Here is a 9,794-nt window from a genome sequence, read left to right as displayed (position 1 = left end):
ATGATCATGAATTTTAAAGGCTCTTGATATATGAACAGTAATGTGAACACTAATAATTTAATGTTTGGTTAGTCTATCCTGTTTTGTGTGCATGCTTTCCATTTTCATCGTGTTCCATTATTTGATCTGCCCATTTTGTTCTTGCTTACCAGGGAATTTCTAGGATACATTCTATACCCTGAATAATTTAACTCAAATCATGTTCCATTAGACAGTAAGTATGCTTTATCTTCTTATTAATAATAGATTGTCCTAAATTAATTTCATTTATAGTTACCTATTCTGGCTATATAACACTGCATAATAAGTAACCACAAAACTTACTGGGTAAGACAATCCCTTTTTTTTTTTTGTGGTCAAAGATTCTGTGGTTCAGGGATTCAGATAGGGAACAACAGGGTTGCTCGTCTCTGTTACATGATGTCTGAGGCTCAGCTGGCATGACTTGAATGGTTAAGGGGTGACTCTAAGCCTGGGAGTTGAATCATCTTCCAGCTTCTTCATGCCTGTGTCTGGGACCTGGGCTTGGATGGCTGAATTGTGGGTTTCGCTGGAACCAAGGATCCAAGTCCCCACATGTGACATTTCCAGGCAGTCAGTCTCAGGGTAGTCTGATGTAGTACATAACAGTGCAGGGCTCATGAGCGAGTGTTTCCAGCAATAAGTAAGCTGCATGATCTTTTAAGTCCCAGCTTTAGAAGTCCATGATGTCACTTCCACTGTACTCTATTCGTCACAACAATCTTAAGGCCACCCAGAATCCTGGGGAAGGAACACAGACCACAACTTTCCTTGGGAGAAGTATTTGCAGCTATAATTTAAAACTTAGGCCATATTGCCTAAGGAAATATTGGATGTTCTTTATTTCTGGTGTTATCAATAACCAGTATAGCAGTTACTCATTTTAAAGAGCATGTGAGCATTCAGATAAATAACGTTACACAGTTTAACCATCGTGTGCATCCTTTTATGGTTGCACTTTGTTTTCTCTTGTACCATATACTTCTTCAAATGTGTTTTCTTGACTGTTTGCTCTTCAAGTTCATGAATCGTTATTATTATTTTTTAAGCCAATGAATGTTTTAATTAATGAAATTTAAACCATATAAAATCAGTGTCTCTAGATGGTACACTTATTGATGTTATATCCAAATTATCTTTTTTTTTTGCATTTTTAAAAAAAAATTTTTTTAACATCTTTATTGGGGTATATTGCTTTACAATGGTGTGTTAGTTTCTGCTTTATAACGAAGTGAATCAGTTATACATATACATACGTTCCCATATGTCTTCCCTCTTGCGTCTCCCTCCCTCCCACTCTCCCTATCCCACCCCTCCAGGCTGTCACAAAGCACCGAGCTAATATCCCTATGCCATGCGGCTGCTTCCCACTAGCTATCTACCTTACTACGTTTGTTAGTGTGTATATGTCCATGACTCTCTCTCGCCCTGTCAAAGCTCACCCTTCCCCCTCCCCATATCCTCAAGTCCGTTCTCCAGTAGGTCTGCGTCTTTATTCCTGTCTTACCCCTAGGTTCTTCATGACATTTTTTTTCTTCTTAAATTCCATATATATGGGTTAGCGTATGGTATTTGTCTTTTTCTTTCTGACTTATTTCACTCCGTAACACAGACTCTGGGTCTATCCATCTCATTACAAATAACTCAATTTCGTTTCTTTTTAAGGCTGAGTAATATTCCATTGTATATATGTGCCACATCTTCTTTATCCATTCATCCGATGATGGGCACTTAGGTTGTTTCCATCTCCGGGCTATTGTAAATAGAGCTGCAATGAACATTTTGGTACATGACTCTTTTTGAATTTTGGTTTTCTCAGGGTATATGCCCAGTAGTGGGATTGCTGGGTCATATGGTAATTCTATTTGTAGTTTTTTAAGGAACCTCCATACTGTTCTCCATAGTGGCTGAACCAATTCACATTCCCACCAGCAGTGCAAGAGTGTTCCCTTTTCTCCACACCCTCTCCAGCATTTATTGTTTCTAGATTTTTTGATGATGGCCATTCTGACTGGTGTGAGATGATATCTCATTGTAGTTTTGATTTGCATTTCTCTAATGATTAATGATGTTGAGCATTCTTTCATGTGTTTGTTGGCATTCTGTGTATCTTCTTTGGAGAAATGTCTATTTAGGTCTTCTGCCCATTTTTGGATTGGGTTGTTTGTTTTTTTGTTATTGAGCTGCATGAGCTGCTTGTAAATTTTGTAGATTAATCCTTTGTCAGTTGCTTCATTTGCAAATATTTTCTCCCATTCTGAGGGTTGTCTTTTGGTCTTCTTTATGGTTTCCTTTGCTGTGCAAAAGCTTTGAAGTTTCATTAGGTCCCATTTGTTTATTTTTGTTTTTATTTCCATCACTCTAGGAGGTGGGTCAGAAAGGATCTTGCTGTGATTTATGTCATAGAGTGTTCTGCCTATGTTTTCCTCTAAGAGTTTGATATTTTCTGGCCTTACATTTAGGTCTTTCATCCATTTTGAGCTTATTTTTGTGTATGGTGTTAGGGAGTGATCTAATCTCATACTTTTACATGTACCTGTCCGGTTTTCCCAGCACCATTTATTGAAGAGGCTGTCCTTTCTCCACTGTACATTCCTGCCACCTTTATCAAAGATAAGGTGTCCATATGTGCGTGGGTTTATCTCTGGGCTTTCTATCCTGTTCCATTGATCTATATTTCTGTTTTTGTGCCAGTACCATACTGTCTTGATTACTGTAGCTTTGTAGTATAGTCTGAAGTCAGGGAGCCTGATTCCTCCAGCTTCTTTTTTCTTTCTCAAGATTGCTTTGGCTGTTCGGGGTCTTTTGTGTTTCCATACAAATTGCGAAATTTTTTGTTCTAGTTCTGTGAAAAATGCCAGTGGTAGTTTGATAGGGATTGCATTGAATCTGTAGATTGCTTTGGGTAGTAGAGTCATTTTCACAATGTTGATTCTTCCCATCCAAGAACATGGTATATCTCTCCATCTATTTGTATCATCTTTAATTTCTTTCATCAGTGTCTTATAATTTTCTGCATACAGGTCTTTTGTCTCCTTAGGTAGGTTTATTCCTAGATATTTTATTCTTTTTGTTGCAGTGGTAAATGGGAGTGTTTTCTTGATTTCACTTTCAGATTTTTCATCATTAGTATATAGGAATGCCAGAGATTTCTGTGCATTAATTTTGTATCCTGCTACTTTACCAAATTCATTGATTAGCTCTAGTAGTTTTCTGGTAGCATCTTTAGGATTCTCTATGTATAGTATCATGTCATCTGCAAATAGTGACAGCTTTACTTCTTCTTTTCCGATTTGGATTCCTTTTATTTCCTTTTCTTCTCTGATTGCTGTGGCTAAAACTTCCAAAACTATGTTGAATAATAGTGGTGAGAGTGGGCAACCTTGTCTTGTTCCTGATCTTAGTGGAAATGCTTTCAGTTTTTCACCATTGAGGATGATGTTTGCTGTGGGCTTCTCATATATGGCCTTTATTATGTTGAGGAAAGTTCCCTCTATGCCTACTTTCTGCAGGGTTTTTATCATAAATGGGTGTTGAATTTTGTCAAAAGCTTTCTCTGCATCTATTGAGATGATCATATGGTTTTTCTCCTTCAATTTGTTAATATGGTTTATCACATTGATAGATTTGCGTATATTGAAGAATCCTTGCATTCCTGGAATAAACCCCACTTGATCATGGTGTATGATCCTTTTAATGTGCTGTTGGATTCTGTTTGCTAGTATTTTGTTGAGGATTTTTGCATCTGTGTTCATCAGTGATATTGGCCTGTAGTTTTCTTTCTTTGTGACATCCTTGTCTGGTTTTGGTATCAAGGTGATGGTGGCCTCGTAGAAGGAATTTGGGAGTGTTCCTCCCTCTGCTATATTTTGGAAGAGTTTGAGAAGGATAGGTGTTAGCTCTTCTCTAAACGTTTGATAGAATTTGCCTGTGAAGCCATCTGGTCCTGGGCTTTTGTTTGTTGGAAGATTTTTAACCACAGTTTCAATTTCAGTGCTTGTGATTGGTCTGTTCATATTTTCTATTTCTTCCTGATTCAGTCTTGGCAGGTTGTGCATTGCTAAGAATTTGTCCATTTCTTCCAGATTGTCCATTTTATTGGCATAGAGTTGCTTGTAGTAATCTCTCATGATTTTCTTTATTTCTGCAGTGTCAGTTGTTACTTCTCCTTTCTCATTTCTAATTCTATTGATTTGAGTCTTCTCCCTTTTTTTCTTGATGAGTCTGGCTAGTGGTTTATCTATTTTGTTTATCTTCTCAAAGAACCAGCTTTTAGTTTTATTGATCTTTGCTATCGTTTCCTTCATTTCTTTTTCATTTATTTCTGATCTGATTTTTGTGATTTCTTTCCTTCTGCTAGCTTTGGGGTTTTTTTCTTCTTCTTTCTCTAATTGCTTGAGGTGCAAGGTTAGGTTGTTTATTCGAGATGTTTCCTGCTTCTTAAGGTGGGCTTGTATTGCTATAAACTTCCCCCTTAGAACTGCTTTTGCTGCATCCCATAGGTTTTGGGTCATCATGTCCTTTTTGTCATTTGTTTCTAGGTATTTTTTAATTTCCTCTTTGATTTCTTCAGTGATCACTTCATTATTAAGTAGTGTATTGTTTAGCCTCCATGTGTTTGTATTTTTTACAGATCTTTTCCTATAATTGGTATCTAGTCTCATGGCATTGTGGTCAGAAAAGATACTTGATACAATTTCAATTTTCTTAAATTTACCAAGGCTTGATTTGTGACCCAAGATATGATCTATCCTGGAGAATGTTCCATGAGCACTTGAGAAAAATGTGTATTTTGTTGTTTTTGGATGGAGTGTCCTATAAATATCAATTAAGTCCATCTTGTTTAATGTATCATTTAAAGCTTGTGTCTCCTTATTTATTTTCATTTTGGATGATCTGTCCATGGGTGAAAGTGGGGTGTTAAAGTCCCCTACTATGAATGTGTTACTGTCGATCTCCCCTTTTATGGCTGTTAGTATTTGCCTTATGTATTGAGGTGCTCCTATGTTGGGTGCATAAATATTTACAATTGTTATATCTTCTTCTTGGATCGATCCCTTGATCATTATGTAGTGTCCTTCTTTGTCTCTTTTAATAGTCCTTATTTTAAAGTCTATTTTGTCTGATATGAGAATTGCTACTCCAGCTTTCTTTTGGTTTCCATTTGCATGGAATATCTTTTTCCATCCCCTTACTTTTAGTCTGTATGTGTCTCTAGGTCTGAAGTGGGTCTCTTGTAGACAGCATATATAAGGGTCTTGTTTTTGTATCCATTCAGCCAATCTGTGTCTTTTGGTGGGAGCATTTAGTCCATTTACATTTAAGGTAATTATTGATATGTATGTTCCTATTCCCATTTTCTAAATTGTTTTGGGTTCGTTATTGTAGGTCTTTTCCTTCTCTTGTGTTTCTTGCCTAGAGAAGTTCCTTTAGCATTTGTTGTAAAGCTGGTTTGGTGGTGCTGAACTCTCTCAGCTTTTGCTTATCTGTAAAGGTTTTAATTTCTCCATCAAATCTGAGTGAGATCCTTGCTGGTGGGTAGAGTAGTCTTGGTTGCAGGTTTTTCTCCTTCATCACTTTCAGTATGTCCTGCCACTCCCTTCTGGCTTGTAGGGTTTCTGCTGAGAGATCAGCTGTTAACCTTATGGGGATTCCCTAGTGTGTTATTTGTTGTTTTTCCCTTGCTGCTTTTAATATGCTTTCTTTGTATTTAATTTTTGACAGTTTGATTAATATGTGTCTTGGCGTATTTCTCCTTGTATTTATTCTATATGGGACTCTCTGTGCTTCCTGGACTTGATTAACTATTTCCTTTCCCATATTAGTGAAGTTTTCAACTATAATCTCTTCAAATATTTTCTCAGTCCCTTTCTTTTTCTCTTCTTCTTCTGGAACCCTATAATTCGAATGTTGGTGCGTTTAATGTTGTCCCAGAGGTCTCTGAGACTGTCCTCAGTTCTTTTCATTCTTTTTTCTTTGTTCTGCTCTGCAGTAGTTATTTCCACTACTTTATCTTCCAGGTCACTTATCCGTTCTTCTGCCTCAGTTATTCTGCTATTGATCCCTTCTAGAGTATTTTTAATTTCATTTATTGTGTTGTTCATCATTGCTTGTTTCATCTTTATTTCTTCTAGGTCCTTGTTAACTGTTTCTTGCATTTTGTCCATTCTATTTCCAAGATTTCGGATCATCCTTACTATCATTATTCTGAATTCATTTTCAGGTAGACTGCCTATTTCCTCTTCATTTGTTAGGTCTGGTGCATTTTTATCTTGCTCCTTCATCTGCTTTGTGTTTTTCTGTCTTCTCATTTTGCTTATCTTACTGTGTTTGGGGTCTCCTTTTTGCAGGCTGCAGGTTCGTCGTTCCCGTTGTTTTTGATGTCTGTCTCCAGTGGCTAAGGTTGTTTCAGTGGGTTGTGTAGGCTTCCTGGTGGAGGGGACTAGTGCCTGTGTTGTGGTGGATGAGGCTGGATCTTGTCTCTCTAGTGGGCAGGTTCACGTCTGGTGGTGTGTTTTGGGGTGTCTGTGGCCTTATTATGATTTTATGCCGCCTCTCTGCTAATGGGTGGGGTTGTGTTCCTGTTTTGCTAGTTGTTTGGCATAGGTTGTCCAGCACTGTGGCTTGCTGGTCTTTGAGTGAAGCTGGGTGCTGGTGTTAAGATGGAGGTCTCTGGGAGATTTCCGCCGTTTAATATTATGTGGAGCTGGGAGGTCTCTTGTTGACCAGCGACCTGAAGTTGGCTCTCCTACCTCAGAGGCAGAGCCCTGACTCCTGGCTGGAGCACCAAGAGCCTTTCATCCACACGGCTCAGAATAAAAGGGAGAAAAAGTAGAGAGAATTAGTAGAAGTATGAGGAAAGAAAGAAGGAAAGGAGGAAAGGAAGGAAGGAAGGAAGAAAGAAGCAAAGAAGGAAAGAAAGGAGGGAGGGAGGGAGGGAGGGAGGAAGGAAGGAAGGAGGGAAAGAAGGAAAAAAGACAGAAAGAAAGAAGATACAGTAAAAATAAAATATAATATAGTTATTGAATTAAAAAATATTTAGAAAAAAAAAGCTACGGATAGAACCTTAGGACAAATGTTGGAAGCAAAGCTATACAGAGAAAATCTTACACAGAAGCATACACATACACCCTCACAAAAAGAGGTAAAGGGGGAAAAATCATAAATCTTGCTCTCAGAGACCACCTCCTCAATTTGGGGTGATTCGTTGTCTAAAGGAGGGAAGGAAGGAAGGAAGGAAAGAAAGAAAGAACGAAGGTAAAGTATAATAAAGTTATTACAATTAAAATTAATTATTAAGAAAAAAAATTTTTTTTAAAAACCATGTACGGATAGAGTCCTAGGACAAATGGTGGAAGCAAGACTATACAGACAAGATCTCACACAGAAGCATACACGTACACATTCACAAAAAGAGGAAAAGGGAAAAAAATCATAGATCTCGCTCCTAAAGTCCACCTCTTCAATTTGGGATCATTCCTTGTCTATTCAGGTATTCCACAGATGCAGGGTATATCAAGTTGATGTGGAGCTTTAATCCGCTGCTTCTGAGGCTGCTGGGAGAGATTTCCCTTTCTCTTCTTTGTTCTTACAGCTCACAGGAGCTCAGCTTTGGGTTTGGCCCTGCCTCTGCGTGTAGGTCGCTGGAGGGCGTCTGTTTTTTGCTCAGACAGGACGGGGTTAAAGGAGCCGCTGATTTGGGGGCTCCGGCTCACTCAGGCCGGGGGTGGGGGGGGGAGGGAGGGAGGGGCACTGCGTGCGGGGCGGGCCTGCGGCCGCAGAGGCCGGCATGACGTTGCTCCAGCCTGAGGCTCGCCGTGCGTTCTCCCGGGGAAGTTGTCCCTGGTTCCCGGGAACCTGGCAGTGGCGGGCTGCACATGCTCCGCAGAAGAGGGGTGTGGAGAGTGACCTGTGCTCGCACACAGGCCCCTTGGTGGCGGCAGTAGCAGCCTTAGCGTCTCCCGCCCGTTTCTGGGGTCCGCGTTTTTAGCCTCGGCTCGCCCCCGTCTCTGGGGTCCGCACTTTCAGCCGGGGCTCGCGCCCGTCTCTGGGGTTCGCGCTTTTAGCCGCGGCTCGTGCCCGTCTCCGGAGTTCCTTTAAGCAGCGCTCTTAAACCCCTCTTCTCGCGCACCAGGAAAAAAAGAGGGAAGAAAAAGTCTCTTGCCTCTTCGGCAGGTGCAGAGTTTTCCCCGGACTCCCTCCCGGCTAGCCGTGGTGCACTAACCCCTTCAGGCTATGTTCAAGCCGCCAACCCCAGTCCTCTCCCTGTGCTCCGTCCGAAACCGAAACCCGTGCCTCAGCTCGCAGCCCCGCCCGCCCCGGCGGGTGAGCAGACAAGCCTCTCGGGCTGGTGAGTGCCGGTCGGCACCGATCCTCTGTGCGGGAATCTCCCCGCTTTGTCCTCCGCACCCGTCGCTGTGCACTACTCCGCGGTACCGAAGCTCCCCCCTCTGCCTCCCGCAGTCTCCGCCCGCGAAGGGGCTTCCTAGTGTGTGGAAACTTTTCCTCCTTCACAGCTTCCTCCCACTGGTGCAGGTGCCGTCCTTATTCTTTTGTCTCTGTTTTTTCTTTTGCCCTACCCAGGTACGTGGGGAGTTTCTTGCCTTTTGGGAGGTCTGAGATCTTCTGCCAGCCTTCAGTAGGTGTTCTGTAGGAGTTGTTCCACGTGTAGATGTATTTCTGGTGTATCCGTGGGGAGGAAGGCGATCTCCGTGTCTTACTCTTCCGCCATCTTCAAGCCGTCCCCCCCATGAATCGTTATTAACTTCTATGACTTTGCCTCCACTGACTTTGACAGATCATTTGTTAAAATGTATATCATTTTGGTCTTAGAGTCATTTCCAATCCAATTGCCTGTCCACTGTTTTTCTGTTTTCTATTACCATCCACATTTTATTTTATAATATCCACAGAGTTTCAGGAAAATATAACATAAAGTAAATGTGCCAGTAATTCTTCATCTATTTAGGCTCAATTCTTCAATGCCAAGTTTCTGAAAACTGCCTCTATCACATGCAGTTTCAGAGAGCTGATTTCATCTTGGATGTGCCTTTTCTGACATTGAAAACATGTGAATCTTAAAATAATCTTATTCCATTAAACAGACCTTGCTTATTATTCCTGCCATCAGCTGATATAACTAGTTTGGTCCTTTGTTCAACTTATTTAATAATTTGTAGAATTTCAGTGAATGAGAGATACTTATAGGAAACAAATGCGCAACAAATAGGATTTTAGTAGTTTTGCTTTCCTTTTGGTTAACAGATTGTATGCATATTCTCTATTGTCAAATAATCAGGTTGAAAGCTTATGTTGTGTTCTTCTGTTTGCCTACATAAACTACTTTATATGCTGTTGAAATAATGTGGATTAAGACCGCAAGCATTTGAGTAATAAGTATTATTGGAAATGAGTGTCATTGTGTAATATTTCTAAAGTATGCTAGTTTGGGTATTTCCATGTACGTATTGAACAGTTTGAAAATTATATTTATGTATTTGTATATAATTAAATTTACCCATATATAGTTACATACATATATAATTATATGTACACCGTGCAATTGTCATGACATTTCATATATTTACCTTTTTCTGGTGTTAAGAGGGACTCAGTTTCTTTCTATATTATGTGAACAATTGTAATAGATACTACCTTGCATCATTTTGTTTTAACTTTACATTATAAATCATGAAATTCAGGATAATGTTCATTAGTTTATAATTGGTCATTTTTATGTGCTAATGGAAGATAAGATGTCATGGGACTATTTC

This window comes from Delphinapterus leucas, chromosome 9 (genome assembly GCF_059928025.1).
Source record: "Delphinapterus leucas isolate spDelLeu-1000000601 "Yukka" chromosome 9, BTC_Dleu_Yukka2, whole genome shotgun sequence".
In the NCBI taxonomy this organism is placed as follows: domain Eukaryota; kingdom Metazoa; phylum Chordata; class Mammalia; order Artiodactyla; family Monodontidae; genus Delphinapterus; species Delphinapterus leucas.
This window is presented reverse-complemented; position numbering follows the sequence as displayed.